This window comes from Pipra filicauda, unplaced genomic scaffold (genome assembly GCF_003945595.2).
Source record: "Pipra filicauda isolate LSUMZ 115617 unplaced genomic scaffold, ASM394559v2 scaffold58_size5111680_pilon, whole genome shotgun sequence".
In the NCBI taxonomy this organism is placed as follows: Eukaryota; Metazoa; Chordata; class Aves; order Passeriformes; family Pipridae; genus Pipra; species Pipra filicauda.
Window position 1 is genome coordinate 3,647,637 of NW_024104742.1, and position 21,093 is coordinate 3,668,729.

At 36.0% G+C, this 21,093-nt stretch overlaps 1 protein-coding gene across 1 annotated transcript in view; it reads right to left on the bottom strand.

Annotated features, from left to right (window-relative positions):
* TENM1 (teneurin transmembrane protein 1) overlaps positions 1-21,093 on the bottom strand; it is a 649,978-nt gene that overhangs the window by 599,820 nt on the left and 29,065 nt on the right. Inside the window, exon 2 of the mRNA XM_027716459.2 lies at positions 12,689-12,766. The gene's annotated coding sequence lies outside the window, so the exon portion shown is untranslated. The remainder of the gene's footprint in view (positions 1-12,688; positions 12,767-21,093) is intronic.

Genomic DNA, 21,093 nt, shown 5'->3' on the forward strand with positions numbered 1-21,093 from the left:
TTTATCTCTATTGGCCCCTTGATGCTTGTTGTTTTTGTTGTTTTTTTTTTCTTAACTAAATCTACAGTGAGAAACTCAAAAGCACTTCCAAGCCTCTATGGTTTTGCTTCTGAGCCAATTTTAATCCCACGTGGATTGAATTTTGAGACTTCTAAATCCCTACTCTCTCCCATCCAGTGTCCAAAAAAAATAAATCTGAGTGCCTGGGAGTTGCAGCACAATCCCCAGCTCGGACTAAACAAATGACAGGATTCCTCTGTGCCCTATCACCCACTAGTGTTAGTACTGGCTACAGAAATATTTCCTGATCAGTAGTTATAGGAGTATACTCCAAACTAGACCCATAAGACATCTAAATGACTTTACTTTTTTCCATGATGGCAATGGCAACACCTATAACTGATAGTAGTTGTTAAAAACTCCAGTTTATTCTTCAAAATAGAGACTTTACTCTTCTTGTATGTCCTCAGTTAGCAATAGCAGGACTTATTCTGCCAGCCACGCTCTTTGAAGTGCACTGCAGAGCACCTGGCACTGTGAGGCACAGTTTGCACTCCAGTCAAACACAGGCTGTGTGGTGCTGCATCACATCAAACACTCCCCAGGGCTACAGGCTGCTGACTGTACATGTAGTGGAGAGAAGAAAAACTGTTTCTCCTACTTTTCTGTGTTCATTGGACATGTCTCCAATTGTGGGTAATACAGTATTGCCACTCAGTATGAGCTGAGTAGGAGCAACTTTCTTGATGGAATAATGCATTATTCACAAGGAGAGAAACAGTGAGCTGGCTCTGAGCTAGAGTTATTTTGTTCCCTTTCCAAGAACAGTGCTTCAGCTTATCATCTCCCTTGCTTCAAGTTTTATCTCCTGGGCCTTCTAACTGGCCCTTTCCAGTCCCTTAAAAAGAAAAACAAAACAAAACATCAACTAAACAAAACAAAAAAGCAAACAAACACAGAAAACAAGCTAAAAGAGGCAATATGTGGCAAGAGGAGTCTCAGACAAATGTGTCCATCTTGACAAGGGTAGTATCAGTTGGAGAGGAGCAGTGGTCACTGCTGAGAGTGTTTCTGAGGCAGCATCAGTTCAAATTGAGGAGAGCTGGGGAAGAACCTGCTTTCAAAAATGTTCTGTTGAAACTATCTGATTGCATGTGCAAACAGCCCTGAAAATGTTCTCTGGATGAAGGAGAGGAATGAGGTCAAACAAGGCTGTTAATTAGGTATGAGAGACTGGAAACCTCAGTCAGCAGAAACTTTCAGAGTAATGTCCCACTGATTTGGGGAATATTCAGAGCTCCTAAATTTAGAAACATGCAGACACTAAGAAACATTTTACTCTTCTTAGTGTTTGAACTTCAAATCCTCTAAGATCTGGCTTATTATTTGGCTAAACAAGGATAGTCATTTTAGCAGCACTGAACCATCTAACAAATCAAGCAGTATCAAATTGGTTCTCTCAGGTAAATGTATGTCACTCCCACTGAAGTCAACTAGAACTACTTTTTGATAACCTCAATGTTTAACTATTGAAGGTGTCTGAGAAACCTTTTCAAGATAATTTCTTGAGTTTTTCAACTACTTTAAAGGCACAGTTGTCTTATTTGGTATTGCCAGCTGATCAAACACAAAGATATTCAGAACTGAGAGAAACACTAAGATTCTTCTCATGTATGATCTCTTCACTGGAGTTAAGTTACAACCACTAAAAATAATTTATTATCTAATCATCTAATAAAACTTCTGAAATACATCAAGTACCTGAACAATGGACACAGCCTACTCACCCATAAAAAATGTCACTCCTGAATACAATTACACTAAAACTAACTTTATCATTGGATTAATCAGGGTGAAAAAATGTGAAGTCATATTCTACTCTTCTTAAAAAGGGGTGCAATGTTTCCCTTTTTCCAGTCACTGGGACTGCACCTGACTGCCATGACTTTTCACACGTCCTTGGGCATGCACACACAAGCAAATCTAAGGTTTTGATGAGTCTTTAAAGATTAAAGTAGGATTAGGTAAAGCAGCAAATGAAACTCAAATTCAAACATTTAAATGACCATCCAACTCTTCTCTGTATTTCTAAAGGAAATACTTCTCTATTTTCTGATTCAGTGCAGTAAGAAGATGACAGCTGTGCCTAGTGATGGCAGGTGCCAGATCATGGAACCCCCCCACTGCCTGCCAGTTCTGGTAGTAATTTGGTTTATTATTTGGCAACTTGTGTAACCTACTGTGCTTCAGAGACCTGATCTATTAAAGAAAAAAATTATTGTTTTGATTATATTGAAATCTATGGTTTAAAAGAGTTATACAAGAGTAAACATCTAAAAAGAAGGAAAAGGAAAAAAAAGAATAATCATTCTTCTGCTATATCTTGTACAAGCATAAAGAAAGAGTTATATAGGAAAAGGGAAATGTCTCTGAACCCAGTTCTTCATACAGCAATGAACTATTGTAAATGATCTGCCCGATAAGTGGTTGCAAGACTGGGTTCCAATTCAATATACCAAGACAGCTTAGGTGCAAATGATGAAAGCTCATTACATCACAGCTACCACAAGATCTTATTAAACGAGAAATACAGATTTTGTCTTAAACTACACAAAAATTTTCATCTGGGAGAAAAGGTGTGTGGTAAAATATTTCTTTTTAAGATGGGACTGCTCAGTCCTGGAGCACAGACAGTTTTGGCTGGTTGGTTGTTTGTTCAGTGATCAGCATCTCCCACATTTATAATCATTGCAAAGCAGGAGGAAATAATTCTTTTACTAAAAGATCATGCAATTTTAAAGAGAAACTTAACCCCATAAGTAATTTTTAAGTAGTAACAGCAGACTGTGACAAGACCACAGACAACAAAAATTGTCTCTCAAGTTACACTCAAGCTGATTAAATGAGAACTGTTTGTCTTTACCCACTCCCAAAAGCCTTTTAGGAGCTAAGACAACAGATGTTTGTCACTACAGCCAGTCATGTGCTGCAATTTCACCCTGGTGAACATATTTTGGAAACAAGCTAATGAGGTGATCTGCAAGAAATATGTTTGGTCCCCTTTGGCTAATATTTCATTACTGATGTCAATTACCCTTCATCATTAGGCATAAACAACCCGCAATTACTTTATCCTTTAGAAAATAAAAAAAAAAATCAGAATGTTCTCTAGGAATGTGTCTAAAAAGTCACATTTCCACAAGTATCTCTAGTTCTTCATAATAACAAAACTGAGAAATCAGATGTTCAGAAACTGAATGTTCCCATAAAAAATTGAATTACTTTTCTTTATATATTTACTAAATTGTAATGTAATTTCTTCCCAACTTGGTTCTCTCCTCTCCACTATGCTTTTTGGAGAGTACTTTTTAACAAGTTTACATATCAGTCTCTGTAATTACACCATTATTTCCAACTTTTGTGCTGGAAGAGTCTGTGACAGATTTGGACTTTTCATTGAAAATTGGAATTTTTCCAAGGATAAAGACTCCTTTTCCAATTATTTCTAGTCATTACATAAAAAAGTAAATTATTTCATTGTGTTGCCGTCATTAGGACCCAAAATAAATTCTAATTGCACCATCAAAGACAAGTGTTATTTTGCATTTACTGGCCCAGGTTAGACTCTTTCCCTTCTCCATGACACAAGATTGAAAAATTAACTGAAATTTCTAAGCAATCCTGTCAAAGTGGAGCCCTTAAAGCTTTATGAAGTACAGCATTATAGACAATCTTGAACACCTATTAGTCATGGTAATATCCCATTAAAAATAAAAATAGCCTTTATCTAAGAGAATTATTATTAAATTAGCTAACAGAATTGTAACAACATTACAGATTATGGAAATACATTCCTGGAAACTTCACACAGTTTCAGCTTTAATTCAGGCTGTTCATTTCTGTACTCATCAGGACAGGAAAGAATAAGAAACCAAGAAATAATGGAAAGAGTAACTGAATCTGTATTCTGCTGCTTTTTTTGCTAATGACTTGCTGTGCTTTTCTTTAATGGAATATTTTCACATTTACATCTAGTCTGTTAAAAGGAGATTTAAATGTGGTATCAAACAACATCTGCCCTTGACTCATTCTGCCAAAATTTGTGATTTTACAAACACATTTTTTCCCAAGCATTCCCCTCCTTTTAGCTGCTGTCTTAAACAATCAGACATAAAACAGACAAACTGAAAAAGAGTCTTTCATTTATGATCTTGCTGTCATTTGTAACAATGGTAGGGTAAAGACTTATTGGATGGAAATATAATGTTTATGTAGAAGCATTAACTTTAAGTTGGATATCAAATTATTTTCCGCTTATCTGCAATGGGGTTGGAGAACACTCTTGAAAGTAGAGTAAAAAATTAATCTTACTGGGACAGTAACTGTGACACTATTGAGTGTGATGAACTGAGCTGCAGTTTTAAAAGAGATCAAACAAAAATGGATTAGCTCTCATCTTCACTTATACACTGTACAATTTGAGTCTGTGAGATCAGACAGTGAATTTGCAAAGTCTGTGGGACAAGACAAGAGACAGGTGATGGCAACACCAGCACATCCAGAGACTGGGTGAGTTATGTGGTAAATCAAACACTGGAGCACCAGCTTTTAGGAGACAACAGAATGGCTGAACCAAAAGTCAAACCACGAAATCACTGCTGCAAAGTTTTGGTCCTTTCAGCATTTCCCCTTATTCATGTTTCTTCTCAAGGTTTTTATTTTTTTACTTGAGTTTTTGGTTTAATGTTATATAAAACTAATACTTTTAAGAACGGCAGAATAACACATTCAAAAGATTTCTCTGTTTGGAACCAGCTGCTCAAATGACAACTGAAGGCGTACAAGACATTGTAGAATCAATTTTCATGCTTAGAAACAAAATATGTAAAAACCTCTCTCAGTCACTCTCACATGACAACAGCCAAAGATGTGACTCACAAACATCACAGTTGTGACTCAGCCAACTCCAGTTTGTGGCACAGCGACACAGCCACAGTTTTGAAAATCACAGGACTGTGAGTTACACTCAGACCATTAAAATCTGCCCTGGACTAAGCAGTCACAAAAGGAAGCAAATAGAGGTACTACAGAGTTGTAAAATATTTAGATTCTCAGTTACTTCCTGTGCACTGCACAGTTTAATGTGTTTATCAATCCTGTGCACTGGTTTCATTGTGTGAGATGCAGCAGTTGGGAACAGGAACAAATGGTTTCCACATAATGAAATCAGTTGTTTAAACTAAAACAAATGACTACCTAATATGGAATAAGTGGGATAGATGGTTTGATTGATTTATTGAGGAAACTATGAGGTATTAACTGCTTACACTATGAAGATGGTTTAACGCAGTTGATAAGATTGCCAATTAAAAATACATTTGCAAAGAAAAAGAAAGGGAACAAGAACAGAGTACCTACTGAAAAATTAAATTAATCAAGAAAAATTGAAATCGATTAACAATTAGTAATACTCTCAGGACTTATTAAGCTTCTGCTTAGGATGATGGAAATAGTCAACACAGTTTCCATGAATTTAAATTCAGGCCTTGGGCAGACACCCTAAAGTGAACAAGGTTCATGTTCACAACTAAACCACCTCCCCAGGTGCCACACCTATACATCCTTTGAACACTTATAAGGATGGTGATACCACTCTTTTTCCTGGGCAGCCTGTTCCAATGTCTCACCATCCTTTTAGTGAAGAAATTTTTTCTAATAGCCAATCTAAAATTATGCAGTTATTTGTATGCAAAATTACAGGAATTAAACATCCATTCTTGAAAAGATGCCTGAAAAATCTCTCACCAAGGGAATACTCAGTGTTTTTTTCTGTAGAGACTTGCACGAGTTTACCTGAAATAAAATGGCACTGTCATTAAGCAGCTCCACTAATATTTACTGGCCTGTCACTTTCTGTTTGTAGTTGAGGAGGTAAATAGGAAAGAGAGAAGCCTCAGCTCCAGAGAACTGGGAATCAAGGCACTCGAGTCTATTTTCAATTAGTTTCAAAGCTTTTAATAATAACTTCCTAGAAGAAATGGTTCTTATATAGATCAAATACTGTCACCAATTGGCACAGCCACTGCTCAGCTCCAGTCCCAGTCCAACACTGGGCTGACAAATGTGCCGTGCAGCCTTCTGGTCTCTGGATGCCATGAGATTAAAGCAATACTCCTACTACAGCAAGATGTTTACACCCTCTGACAACTTCCCTTTTAGCTGCTGAATTTTCTGAATAATTGCATATATAAACCATGCACTTTGCTTATTTATACTCTCATATTTAATGACCTAGTGTTGCAGTAACTTCTGAAATTATGATGTATGATGCTTCAGATTACAATTCTTGTTTATTTCCATTGTATATGTACTTGATAGAATCAGGCAAAGCAAAAGGCTTTGTGATTTTGTATTTTTCTAAGATTAGCAGTTGCTGAAGCTCCTTCTTCTAATTCCCTATAGCTCATCTTTGATGCAGACCAACCAACCCAAGGGGTAAGATGAGGTCCCAAATCCATGACTGCTTTACTCAGGCAAACAGCTTAGATGGCATAAGGGCTAGCCATAACAATTTGATACAAAAACTATTAAAAAAAATTAATTGAATAACTATTAATTGATATTTTCAGTTACTACATAGTTGTCTGACACAAATTTAAGATTTTTTGAGGCAAGTATCACTTTATTCTTTTTTTTTAACATTCATTATTAGGGTTTGCAAAAGGTTATAGGAAAACTTTAATAACAGGAAAAAGTATATCTTTTAATTATTGATCTAAACTTGCATGAATTAAATGCTAAATAATCCAGAAATGTTAATTTAAACCTACTTTCATTTCTATGTAGACTGCAGTGTAATGAATAAGCAACAGACTGTCTTCCACAGAGCAATATACTCTATCACAAATCTTGAGCTGTACTTCCTCCCTTATTTTTAGTCGAAATGTGATTCCAGAAAGATATTATTAAGTTATAACACCTTAGTCCTTTTCAAGCTCCAGGCACTTAAGATGCTGAATTTTAGATTGCTTTTTTATATTCTGCCTGTTCCTGGCTTCCTTACTGTATGTTTAGGCATTAAAACTGTCTGCTTCAATTTCCCCCCTGCTTAGGAAGATATGACAGAAAGATGAAAAAGTCTACCTTTAGTCTTGAATAGCTAAACATACCATAAAAAAAGAAACAGTGGAAACAAATAACACCTTACTAAGTTAATTTACATCCTGTGGTCACTGAAAATATACTAAAATAAGAGTGATATGGCACAAGTCTGGTCGTGTTTCTTCCAGAAAAACTACCAGTGCTATTCTTCATATTTTGAGCTTCTATTAGAAGGCCCTTATATAAAAGAAATTCCATTAAATTAGTCTCATTATAAAAGTTTCTTTAAAAAATACCTGGAAAGGTATTCAGTACAGTGAGAGCACCAATTTTTAGATTTCACTTTCTAGTTAAATAAAAATGTTTAACCCTGTGGGGGAGGGTTTCAAAATACCAATTAATGCCCAAAATTTAATCTGAATCAATCTCCATTCTCATAGTTTTCAATGCTCAAAATTGAATCCTGGCAATACTTCTATGACCAACTCTTGTTGTCTTGGAAAAATAAGGAAGAATCTATGGGGTATGGATCTCTGCAACTGAAGTACTAGAGGATATATTTCTATTTGTAGATAGAATTTGAGGTTGCAGTATGTAATCTTAAGGGACAGTTCACCACAGATGGTACGAAAAAAACCCAAAAAACAAACCCCAAGAGAACAGTTTTTGCATATATGTATACCAAGAGTCATCAGGTGGAATTAAGTTTTGCTTTTGCACATTAACAGGTATCTAACATATAATAAATTTCTTCAGATAAATTCCAGCAGGGTGGGGAAGAAAACAGTCACAAACTCATCTGAGGAGAACACTATAAGCTTCTATGTTTTATATATCATAGAATCATAGAATGGTTTGGGTTGAAAGAGACCCTTAAGATCACCTAGTTCCAATCCCCAGCCATGGGCAGGGACACCTTCCCCTGGACCAGGTAGTTCAAAGCACCATCCAACCTGACCTTAGAAACTCCCAGGGATGGGGAATTCATAACTTCTCTGGGCAACCTGTGCCAGTGCCTCACCACTTTGACAGTAAAGAATACGTATTTTATATATATATATATATATATATATATATATGCACACACAGAGGACACTAGTTTCCAGACAAAAGTGACATTTGCCACCACAAAACAGTAGTAGCAGCACCACGTGTCTTCTGCTAAACAAGGAAATTGCTAATGGGACACAATGAAAGTCAGCCTCTGAGGCAGCAGTTTGTACATACCCAAAAGGCTGATTTGTTCACTCTCATACTGCTTCAGAAGAAATACTGAGCCATCAGTAACACCAAACGTAAATAAAATTGATGATTTCAGAACAGAAAAATAAAGCAGTGAAAAGGCTCATTAAACCAAATGAGTTGGCACCCCAGCCTGTATCAGCTGGAATAGGTTCCACAAGGAAAAAGCCCACAGCACAGGTACCAAAGTGCCATCCTGTCTGATTGGCATCGCCGAGTCAGACCTCGTGTGGATAAATGCAGCTTTAGCCCAACCTCACACACTGGGACATACCAAGCTGCATTACCAAACAACTGTACCATGAAGGAAGGAAGCACTGACTTCCTATTCAAGCTTGAAAAGTAGTTTTATAGTTTTTTTCCCAGAGCTTTTGTCAATGATAGTTAATTGAGCCTATAACCCCTTGGCTGCTGAGAGAAACCTTTGCAAGGCACGATGGCAGTGGGTGGCTTTAGGCCAGGGGGATCTCTTGCTGTTCCTGGAGAGCTGGTGACAGCAGCACAGCTGATTTCATGTGAGATATTTGCATTCCTTTTATGCTAACAGCTTACTTTTAATGTCAGGAAAATCAAACATTGCAAGACAGAATAATCAAGTCACATTTTCCTAAGTAAGGGGCTCAGTTAATTACCCTTTTCCACAGAGGTAAAACCAGTGGTACCTCAAATACCTCTGTAAAAGAGAATGTAAGCAATAATTTGAAACAAGTGACTATTTTAAATATATCTATTTTACATGTTGTGAACTGGTAGGAAATTAACGATATAATTGGTCCAGTGTTTTGCAGACTGAGATGATTACTACTTAACTTAGTGAAACAGTTCCCCTGTATTGATAATAAAGGGGGGAAAAAAGTTTCGCTTAGCAAACTTGGAACATTTTCCTACAAGTTGTCTTTGACCCCATTTCAGTGCTGATGGAAATATATTCCAGAATTTCCTCTCAAGTAACACTGAACAATCAAGACGAATTATTTTTCTGCAAAAGCAAATTAGATGTCAGCTCCTGGTTTGTATTCCATAAGCTGCTCATCTGGAAGATCTGATATGAAAAATTTCTTTTTCATTAATAAGAGAGAAATGGTAACATGAATATACCGTAATTACATAGGATAAAAATCTACCCATACCATGGTGTACAATGAGAAAATAATAGACCAAAGATAATTATTATTCCTGTTCTTCTATAGTTTGACTATTCATTTTCAATATCATTTGATGACTTTCTGATGACTAGGACATGGCATTCTGTATTTTGTAGTACATGCCTAAATTTAAATGAGCACCTTATGCCTAAAATGTTCTAAGAAAACTAGAGAAATACATTTGTGCTGTCATTACATAACTTCTTTTGGAAATGGAAGAACTTCACAGTATTCTCTGTTAGAGAAAATCCAATTGAGAATTTCAGAAAACCCTAAGAAATGTCCATCTTGCAAATTTTTAAACAAATTTTTAAAGCTCTCAGCCTGATAAATGTAAGAACTGTCTTGGCAACAGGTCTAATTATGGAGAGTTTATTACCAGAAAAACCAGATAGAGAAATGAGGACCAATAATGATTTCATCAACACGTCTTGAAAGATATTCTCATTTTACACTAACAGATAGCAACTACTACAGAGAAATAAAGGCAAGACTCCAATCCTGACAAGCAACAGAATTTCTGTGCAAACCACAAAGTTTGAAATCTGTGAAGTGATTAAAAAAAAATTGTTTGCTATGTGGCAGTGGTGCATGTACTATGTGAACACTGGCTTAAGTGTGCAGAAGGAGGAACAGCAGCACTAGAAAGGGAGAGAACACAATGTCAGGATTACAACTGCTATTTATGCAGTATATTTTCACTACCTCTTTCAACTAGTCTTTTGTCATCCAGCGGCAGCAAGACACAGTCTCCAGATGGATCCTGCAGCTGTGCACATTTGGCTCAAAGGTGTGTCAGCTCCTGTTTGTTCTCCAGTCAGCCGGGAGGCACATGGCACAGGGGCAGGATCAATGCAGATGTGCAGTGAAAAGAGCGAGTCAATCTGTGTGGGCAACTCATGTTGATATACAACCCTGCACATGGTGGGACTACTGGAGTTATGGTCTGGGTATCCCTAGTTCTCAGGTTTACCATCTTAACCAGGTAGCTAAAATCACAAAGCAATATTTATTCCACAAAAGAGATGTGTAGACATCACAGCCCATACTTTACCAGATATATATATGAAACCCTGATAAGGAATATTGCTGGTGTGCCACATCCCCCACACCCATTCACTTCTCATCTACACTTCTTCAGTGTATCTGTTGACACACATGTTGCATCTAGACTTCTCATTTGCTCTTCAAAACATAATTGCAAAGCTGAGGAAAAGAAATAAAAAATAATAGCAAAGCTCCATATGCAGCAATTCAATGCCTAGCAACCTGTGAGAGACTGAAGGAAAAATCACAAATTATCTGCAAGAGGCAGTTGGAACAAGGGCTTGGGGTAAACAGACACACAAACAACATGTCAGCCATGATAAAGAGTGTAAATTTGAACAGATGTCACTTCCAGAGCAGCAGCAGGCAGATTAAACAGAATTGGCTTTGGATGAAATCCAAGGAAGAGCGAAAAAATACGATGCTTTCACCCTGAGCACTTACAGAAATCTAGTCTCCAGAAGCTCTTTTCCTTAGTAATCATAATTGAACTGGGCTAAAAATAGGAAGAGACTTCAGGAAAGCCAATTTAAAATAAATACATTTATTACACATGCATATTGTTCTGTAAATGCTTCATTTTCAGGTAAAAAGAACAAAAAACCCCATCTGCTATGAAAAAAAAAAGCTAAATAAGTAGCCTTTAAGTTATAATAATTACCGGTAGCAGAGACTTCACCAGCAGGTTACTAGTGCTTAATGAATCTAGGCCAAGTCTCTGAAACAAAACATAATGTCGCAACTCTTCAAATTAAACCATAGTCATGATATATTTCTGCTGTACTCATTGTTTCTTGAATAATTCTGGTTACTGGTGTTTTGCACATGTATGTTTTAAATCATTTGCATATATCAGTTTATCATATACAATGTACCCCAGCAGAAACAGAGAAAATACAAAACTACTGAAAACCAGTGGCCACAAGTTTAATGAAGACATCACCAGAAGAGTTCTCATATATTCCCCTCATAAGCACAATCATTCTGCTAATTTCAGATCATAACACTAGTAGAAATAAATGCCAATAAATGTCATCTGTCCATGTTTGCACACTCTAGAACTGAGAAAATTATGTCCAAACCTGATTAATAAACCTGATTTAATCCATCATCATCACCATCACTATTATCTTTAACTGTTAGATACAAAGAAAAGGGAAAACCAATATTTTGAGAAGTTGCAAAATAAAGAAACACATCACAGAGGTAGATTATCAAACCAACTGAATTTTCAATTATTAGTACCAAAATGAACTCGGGATTACACCTTTATTTCCTTGAACAGACCTGCTTTCAGGACGGCCTGCAGAACAGCGCAATTATCTTCATGAAAGCAAAATGAATGACAAGCTATTATTTCTCACATTAATTAATATCAGGTCTCCTAGTTAACACTAAGCTCCATGTGGAAGAGAGAAAAATCACACACTTTGTTTAATATGCACAACAGATGCCATCTCCTCACAGCTGAATAGCATTTTCATATTTGTAAGTCAGTATTTCAAGTCGAAACATCACAGAGTTTTTCTAAGTCAATAATACAAGCCTATGAAATTAAAATGCACTACTTGTGTCAAACACAACAAAATCATTGTTTGTTTATTTTTAAGGTGATAATAAAAAAGAGTAATGATACTGCTGGATAATGAAACAATCTGCCACAAGGCAAGTTGCAGAATACAGAGCGAAGCTCTAACAACAATCCTAAGGAAAGCTTCAGCTTTCTCCCAAACACATTAACAAGTCCCTTTTATTACCAGGTGATATTTTTGCATTTAAAAGAGAGTTGATTTTCATGTAGTTCTTAAAGGTCAAACAGTTATTCTACCTCTATAAGGAGAGCCTATTCCTCTGAAGAGATTTCTAGAGGACATCAAATCAATAAGAGTCATCAGGCTCAAAAAGAATAAAACCCTTCCCTTCAAAAGCTTATACAAGTCCCAAATAAATTGGATCCAGCTTGTGGAAAAAAAAAAGATCATCCATCATGCAGCATTAAAAAGTAGCAACCTTAAGAGTAGAACGTGGACGTAAAAGATTTTTATATCAGTAATTCTGAAGAAAAAACCTATTCAGTGTGGAACCTGTGCATTCCCTGTGCCTTTGCATTTGTGAGTCGTAAAAACAATAAGGGAGTAAAAACCTGAACTTACCACAGTATGATGGTCTGGAATTTTCAATGCTGTGTTCTTCAGCTCTCAGTGAAGTGACACAAACATTCCATGTTCCTGCTGGAGGTGTGAGAGACAAAAAGGGAACCCCAATGAGAAAAGGGTAGATCTGGCTGTACACTTCATCTTTGCTCAGTTTATTCAACATAATAAACCCATTTCTTATATTCCTAAGGACATTGCCATTTGCCCCCATACAATGGCTTGAGAGTATTGGGGGGCACTTCAAATGAAAGTAAAATGCTAAATTCTGGAAATTGTGACAAGTCATTTCAAAAATATTTTTGGGTTTGGAAGTCATTGGCCTGGAAGAAGGATATTTGTGAATGTGCTGTTTTAGAATGGGATTCAAAAGAATTGGTCTTCTGTTCCTGGCTCTGACACAACCTTGTACAAGAGCTTTTGGAGTCAGTTTCCCATTTAGATGATAATGATGACAATAATACCCTTTTTTAGTCTTTTCCACAGGCCAGGAACTCTTTAAGATGGTGAATGTGTCAGGAGAGGATCTGCATATATAAATATATACACACATACATAAAAGAAAACTCATCTTAATATCCTGATCTCACTTAAAGCCACCAGGCATCTCTACAGCACAAATGGAAGAACTGTAAAAAATAAACTCAGGTTTTGCCCTACGTTATATACGCAAAACATTTCTGTGCTCAAAAGGAAGGAAGGCTTGAGAGTTACACTGGAATATTGAACTTTCCATGAGGACAACTGTTTAACATCTTTCTGCATGTACAGAACAGTGCTGGTTAGGATGGTTTTGCTTCTGAAGGAAATTAAAAAAAAATACAAGGAAAACAGACTGAAAAAAAATGTTAAAAATTCAAGGAATTATAAGAGAGAGAGTGAGAATAAAAATTCAGTGAAATTCGTAACTACAAGTCTGCTTTATACAGACAGCACTAGAGTAGAATTATTTAATTTGTTGAAAAGTAATTATTCAAGTAATAGCAAAACAATACGACTGCTTGGTCTGTATCACGTCTTGAGGAATTCACCTCGACATTGACATTGCCATTTCTATCTGAGTTTGATATTAAAACTATGGTACATACATTTTTAATTTTCACCCCCTTTCAGCTAACATAGGATAAATCTCAATCATTACTCTGCCTAGTAATGACAACTGCTTTTAATTACTATTTTGTTCGCCAAGTCTCTTCAATGAAATTTAAAATGCAATTATTTTCCACTCAAATACACAGTAATTTGAATGATTTATATTTTGATGTAATTAAGGTAAAAATAGTCATTATATATAAAACATTTTATACCATTTCCTGACAATACATTATTATTATTTATTTTTGAATTCTCATTTCATTCATCATTCACTTTGAAACTGTTTAGAGAGAGAAGACAGATTGGAAGATAATTGTTGTTTCCTTTTTATGTCCTCCCCGCACGTTGACTCCTCCATGTACTTTAAAAACCTTTTGACAAGGTTATTTTTTTCCCAAAATAAATACATTTCAGCTTTTGCTCCCTCCAACACTTCACAGCAGTAATGTTAGTGTACTCACTTAAGATGTTTTTCAAGTTTTAAAGGTCATCAGAGTTCAAGAGGTATGTTCTATACTTGAAAAGTCCCAGAGTTTTAGAATTATTACTAGAGCTCATTATATTTTCCATATATGACCATATCTCAAAGTTTGTGTTCAATTTTGAATAACTAGAATTTTTAAAGGTCGAATAAATAATGAGGTGTCTCACTGCAACAGGAAATATATTCCCTATTTTGCCACAGATTTTCTAATTCCATTACTTCTGGAAGAAAATACTTTGCTGTATTGCATTGTTGCATTAAATTCTCATCATGCTTATCATTAGAGAGTATACAGTATAAATACATGTTCAACAGAAGCATAATAAAATCTGTAGCTGTGGTTTAGTCATGATAGACTCTTCTCAGAAATTAAAATGTGTTTCAGTATTTAGGATTAGTACTTCACCACCACCTACAGCATCATATAGTTTCTTTATTGTTTCTTGTTCATTGGTGATAACAGTGGGGACTGCAGCCCAAGTTCCCTCCCTAAGAATCTAGTGAATAATAAATTTTTCTAGTAGTGTATGTAGTGTTCAACTACATTGCCCAGAAGTTGATACTGTCCTCAGTTAAAAGGTGCTGGTCTCTCCTCCCAGCAGCCTCTTCTTCCCCAGCCATTACTGACACAGCAGGTACACTAACACACAACTGGTGCTCCACTCCACTGGTGACAGACAGAAAGCCAACTGAATCAAACACACCACTTAAAGTTTTGATCCAGACAAGTAGCACAGCATCATGATATCTCATATCCATTGGTTTGATTCCTTCTTTGATATATATATTCTCCTATCAGGTAACAGCTTTCCTGTATTTGTTACATACTTCAGAATTGGCTACTAACTTTTCACATGTTCAACTCCACAAGTGGTTTCACAACGCAGGAAGCACAATATCTATGACCACACTGGTGCAACTCATCCTTTCTCTTTTCTTTTTGTCTCCAGAAGCAACTCCCTGCTAAATTAGAGCAGCACCTCTTAGTAAATGATTAGTAAGAGACTGAGAATTACATTTGATTGCACAATATAAGTCAGTAAGCATTTCAACACTTATTAAAGAGAAAGTACTGCTTTGAATATTTTTATATATATGTATCCATATTTGTTGATCTATCTATATATGTGCACCTCTACAGAAGAAAAATGCCTTGTAATTCTGTGAAAATCTCCATTAGATAACTACTCTGACTTAGCAGCACCATAACCAAAATATTAAGGTGGCTTTTTACTGAACATTCAGAGAAAGACTTGAGCAGTAGAAATGTGAGTCAAATTCAAACCTAAACCTTTTCTAAGTCTGTGGTTGGTTGAAATAAAAGGCAAAGCCCTTCAGTTAGAATTTTCAGCTCTAACTTTTAAGAGTGTTTAGATACCCTGAACTTGGCAGCCAAATACACATTAGCTTTTACCAGCTATTACTTTTAATACAGTTTTACATTTCAGTACTTTCAGAGTAGCCGCCTAAACAGTTTAACTGTCATATAACTTTCTACTTGCTAAGCTCTCCGTTAGATTTAAAGCAGGAGAACATAAATTTAACTCAATTTTATGCTCTATTTTTTATTTTTTTAATAATTCTACTCATGAACATCCTTTTATATTTTGTTTCTTTTCCATAATTTTGTAGAAGAGCCTTCAGGAAAATTAGAAATGTAATAATCAATAACTGAGTTTTATTAAGAGATTGAATTTAGATAGACATGCAAACAGAGCATTAAGGTACTGATTTATTCCGCCACCCAACTTTCAGCATAGGATTGATTCAGAAATATGCTGAGACAAAAACTTTTTTATTGGTGAACAACAGTTTTTCTACTTGGAACTCTTTTCTTTTTTTTTTTTTCAGCTATAATATTCCACAGACAACACTTTCAAACAATTCTGTGCACACTAGATTGGTTATCCAAAAATCCTGTCACTTAGCAACTTCTGAGAAGCAACAACACTTGTGTGAATGACCAATATGCTGCCACTTACTAAATTGTCTAGGGGATAATGTAGAAGGATAAGCGCAAGAGAAATACAAGAACAAAAACCAAAAACAAACAACACCCCAAACAAAACCAACCAACCAACCAAAAAACCAAACCAAAACCAACAAAAAAACCTGACCAAAACAACCCCAAATCTCTTTTTCTACATAGCTAACTTCAGTGAGTTAGGAAGTAGAAAACCAGGATCTAACTATTTAAGAACCTGAGTAGAAATAAGAAATAATGGAAAACTTTTGGCACTGTCATAATTTAAAAAAATCATCATATTTAAATATTTTGCTTTAATTAGCCTGAGGAAAAAGAATACCATAACTGAAGGCTCAATCTCTACTCTTCTGGAGTTACTACAGTCCAATCCAGAAGCATGAGCAGGGCCTCAACAGGGGCATATTAAACTAAAAATCCCACAGTTGTAGCACAGCACATCAACTTGTACCGTGAGGGACTGGCTGAGCCTCTGGCTTAAACCAGCACCATGGTTTGCCTCCAACACAGCAAAGAGACCCCAAAAGAGGCACCAGAACACCGATGAGATCAGATCAGCTGGACTGATGTGAGGATATTTGGGAGAGGAGAAGATACAGAAAAAGGCTCTTTCAGCTCAGGGACCACATGGCCATACCCATCCTGGCTTCCAGAAAACTCCCTGATTCTTTTCATTCCTTCAGCCTCTCCAGAACCTGCTCTGCCACTTCGATAAAGCTTTGCCTGTGAATCATTCTGCTTTGCTGAGGCCACCCTTCTACATCTAGACAGTACCATAATAATTTCACAACAGCAAAGAGCTGAGCCTTCAATCAGGCTATCACTCACTGACAGAACACTTTTAATCACAGAAAAGTTAAAAGAAAATATGCAAAGAGGTGTTGCTTTTCCTCCACTTTCAAGTCTCAAAAAAACCATGAACAAACTGTCGTGCTCTACACCAGACCTGTCAAAGAAGATCTGTATCTCTGGGAGAAAAAGTCTGATGCAAAATAGGAAAGACATAAATTGAAATAGATAAATAATGCCCCAGAGAATGTTGATTTTATTTTACAATTAGAGTGATCAAATATTTCCAAGAAACACAGTCAAAAGAAAGGGGTGATCTGAGCTAACATCCCTTTGACCTTTAAAAGTCTGTGATTAAGAAATACTTCATTAAAAAGTAGAATCAATACCTGAATGCTTATGAGGAGTTTCTCAGTGATCATATTTTAAACTTTTTAATTAATGTAACACAAACCAATGGTGAATGCATGCTACAGCTCTTTTTCTCTAAATGCATTCCAACCATCCTCTCTAGGTCAATGTTTTCATATCATCTCTATGTCAGATAGGATGGTAGCCACAAAAATAACAGATCATATTATATAGATAATGTTGAATTAGGAATGTTTAAAAAAATTTGAAGAAAATTCCAAAATAATTTTCATAGTAAGATCTGTGATATACTGACTAGTTCCATTCGGTAACCAAAAGAAAAACTTGAGTTCTTGAAGTTCTTGAGTGTATTACCTGAACATAAGAATTATTCACTGCTTTACTCTATTTGCTTTAAGTGTTTTTCATAATTAACGTCTCAGTTCCATCTTCAGTGTTCCATCTTTAAGGCACTGTCATGGTATACAATATGCTGTATTCAATTCATTTTGTCCAATTTCTCACTTCCAGTTTAGGAAATTCAAAGCCAGAGCTCTGACACATCAGTCACACAATCATCTAAATTAGGCTATTCCAGTTGGTTTAACTGGCAACTTTCAAGCAAGGAAAACAAAGCAGGAAGGTTTTAATGGTTTAAAGCCTCCAAAGTGGATCATAATAAGAAATGTATTGCTCATCGGCTGGCATGGAAGGCAAGGAGTGCCATATGCTTCCTGTTTCATTTGTGTTGTTTATCTTTAATACTAAACCCTAATGCAATACACTTGCTATTACTCTGCCATGTCAATCTTTTTTATGTGAAAGGGGATCAGGAAAACAAGACAATATTGGTTTCAATAGTCACAAGCCAATATAGGCTCTACTAATTCCAGGGTAGCTGAGAGCTATGGAGTCATAAATTACTACTCCATGCAGGAACTAGAAAATAGTTAACCATACAGTCAAAATACTTGCTTGGATGGATAGCTGATGGCTTGGAGTTAATAATTAGACAAATCGGAAAACAAGACAGCAATAGGTCAAAAATATGGATGAGCAACTCAAGTTTTAAAGTGTTAATGCAATATTCAAATCCTACATATATAACTAGTATGTAAAGAATGGAGTTTCCTTCAAGACAGCACTGCATTCGTAGATTTAGGAGACTTTTTCCACTTAAAATGTGACAGTGCCTTGGTAGCAGTGACTCCTCACATTGCAAAACAAAAAGTCAGTATTTATGAAAAGCCAAACTCCATCTGATCCTACTCAAACGTTCCCATATCCCTACCAGGTTGCTGGTGCTTTCTTTTATCTTGCTTAACACACACAAACCCAAAAATCCACGTAGAGAAAGGCAGCAATGGGCATCTCTGAGTTCAAATTTTAAAAGGCAAAATATTTCATTCCAACCACATTGTGGATTAATAACACTACTCATCTTTGAAGTCAAAAAAGAGGAAGACACAAACACATTGAGAAACTTTCCGAGGACCTCTTTGCCCTTAAATAGTGCTTTTAGTCACCATTTTTTCCTCTCTGTAAGATGGTGGAGGTTACTTCTTGATGACAAGATGTTTTCATAAGGATGTGCACTGGAGTCACCCTACAGAAGGTGTTACATTGTTGTTTTGCTCCTCTTAGAATTTGTGTAGAATTTGAAGCACTAGTCTTTACTCTGTTGCAGTCTCCTTTAGTCCTTTGTCTTTCTCTGGACCTGAACTACCTATTGTGAACAAGAAAGATGCTGCAATGTGACATGATGAGAGCTCAGAAAAGGCAGATTGCCAGTCCTGAAAACTCTCTGGGAGAATGACAGAAGATAGAAAGCTGAAATGCTAAAAAGAATCATGGGAGAAGACAGAAAATGCAGCTTAATAGAGATGTTGTAGAAATTAAAACAGGAAACAGTATGAATTGGATACATTTGATGACCACTAGAGAAATGGTCACTTTAAACTGCACTCAAAGGCCAGATCTAAAATATTCATCTTGAATCGGAAAACAGTAATTGTCTGGTAAGGAAATGGGAAGAGACTGTGAACCAGATCTAGTTCTCTGTGTTTGGATGATGGAAAACTGGCAGATATGCAGCTAAATAAGGAGAAAAAGAGTTAAAAAGTCAAGCAAATTTTGCTGAAGAGGAGCACATTAATTATCTTCTAGAGAGAATTAAGTCCCTGCTGTCTTAAAACACTTTGAACACAGTCGCACTGAGATAAGGTCAGAGAAGCAGCTGCTTTGTTCTCAGTTAAAGCATAAAATAAAATAAAATAACACAAACAAAATAAAACCCTCACAAAACAAACGAAATAAACAAAGAAACACCCCTGGAAATCATGTATTTTCTAAACAGCCTGTTGTATTTTAGAAAAAAATTAGAAATAAAAGTTAAAATGCAATTAAAACACAAATATTTTATATTTTAATATATAATACTCCTTCATATATCTGTGAAGTATTGATCAAGTCAACAATTATATTTGTCCAGTATTACTTAATAGTTTCTAAATAAAACAACCACCACAATCTAAATTTTCTTCTTGGCTAAGGAACATGTCTGCAGACAAAGATGACTTTCAGAGAATTTGCTGGAGGTGTCCCAGGGAGTTAAAGCTTCCTAGTAAAAAGTATTTTCTTTGATAATTTTAAATAAGACACAGGTCTGGTCTTACTCTTGGAGCTCATGACACAGCATTTTATGCAGGTTTTATAACTTTCTCTACTTCTTGCCTTAAGACCATTACCTAAGAAAGATTTCACTGCATGTAAATGTGCTAAGACACAGATCAAAGTTTAATTAATCAGATTCATATTTTTCAGTGACATCATTACAGGGGCAGCCTATATAATTATTTATAGAATTTTAAAATTATATTTCAAATAGTGCAGCAGGAATATAATTCTTTCTAAGAAGTTATTTTATTCTTAATCTTAAGGTGACACTATTCAATCCTACCCAGCTGAAAAGCCTTGAAAGGTTTTGACTTGCATTAAAAAAAAAAAAAAATCTACGTTTGAATTAAGTCCACTTTTTGTGAAAACATTTATATCTTGGCGTAAAATCTTTGCAGGTGTAGAATTTATCAAGATCCTTGACAAATATTTAACAATTGATTGCCTTCACTTAAAAATGTACTTATGGTCTGAATTTATATAAATTCAATTTCTGCCCAGACAGCCAACAGAACAATTGAGGTCTGCAGGAACATCTGGAGATCACCCAAAGCAGGTGTATCAAAGCAGGTTGCCCAGGATTGTATCCCATCACATTTTGAATACTGCCAAGGATAGTGATTTAACAACCTTTCTTGGCAGCATGTGTAAGTGTCCAACCCCCATCATGAAAAAAAAAGAGATGTTTTCCTTCATTTACATGGAATTTCCCATATTTCAGTTTGTGCCAGTTGACTCGAGTCACTGATCACCACAGTGAGGATCCTGTCTCCATATCTTACTATCTCCCATTAGGGTTGTGTCATTAGGGATGTGAACACATTGATAAGATCCCCCTGAGCCCTTTTCTCTCCAGGTTAAGCCCAGAACTGGACACAGTATTCCAGCTGTAGTCTCACCAGTGTATTGCCATAGTGCACAAATATGTGTTTATATGCCAAACCAACAAGCTTAACACTGTTTTATCAGGAGTATTCACGGAGGTTCACCCTAAGCTCTCTTCTGCATTTATGTAATGCAGTTACA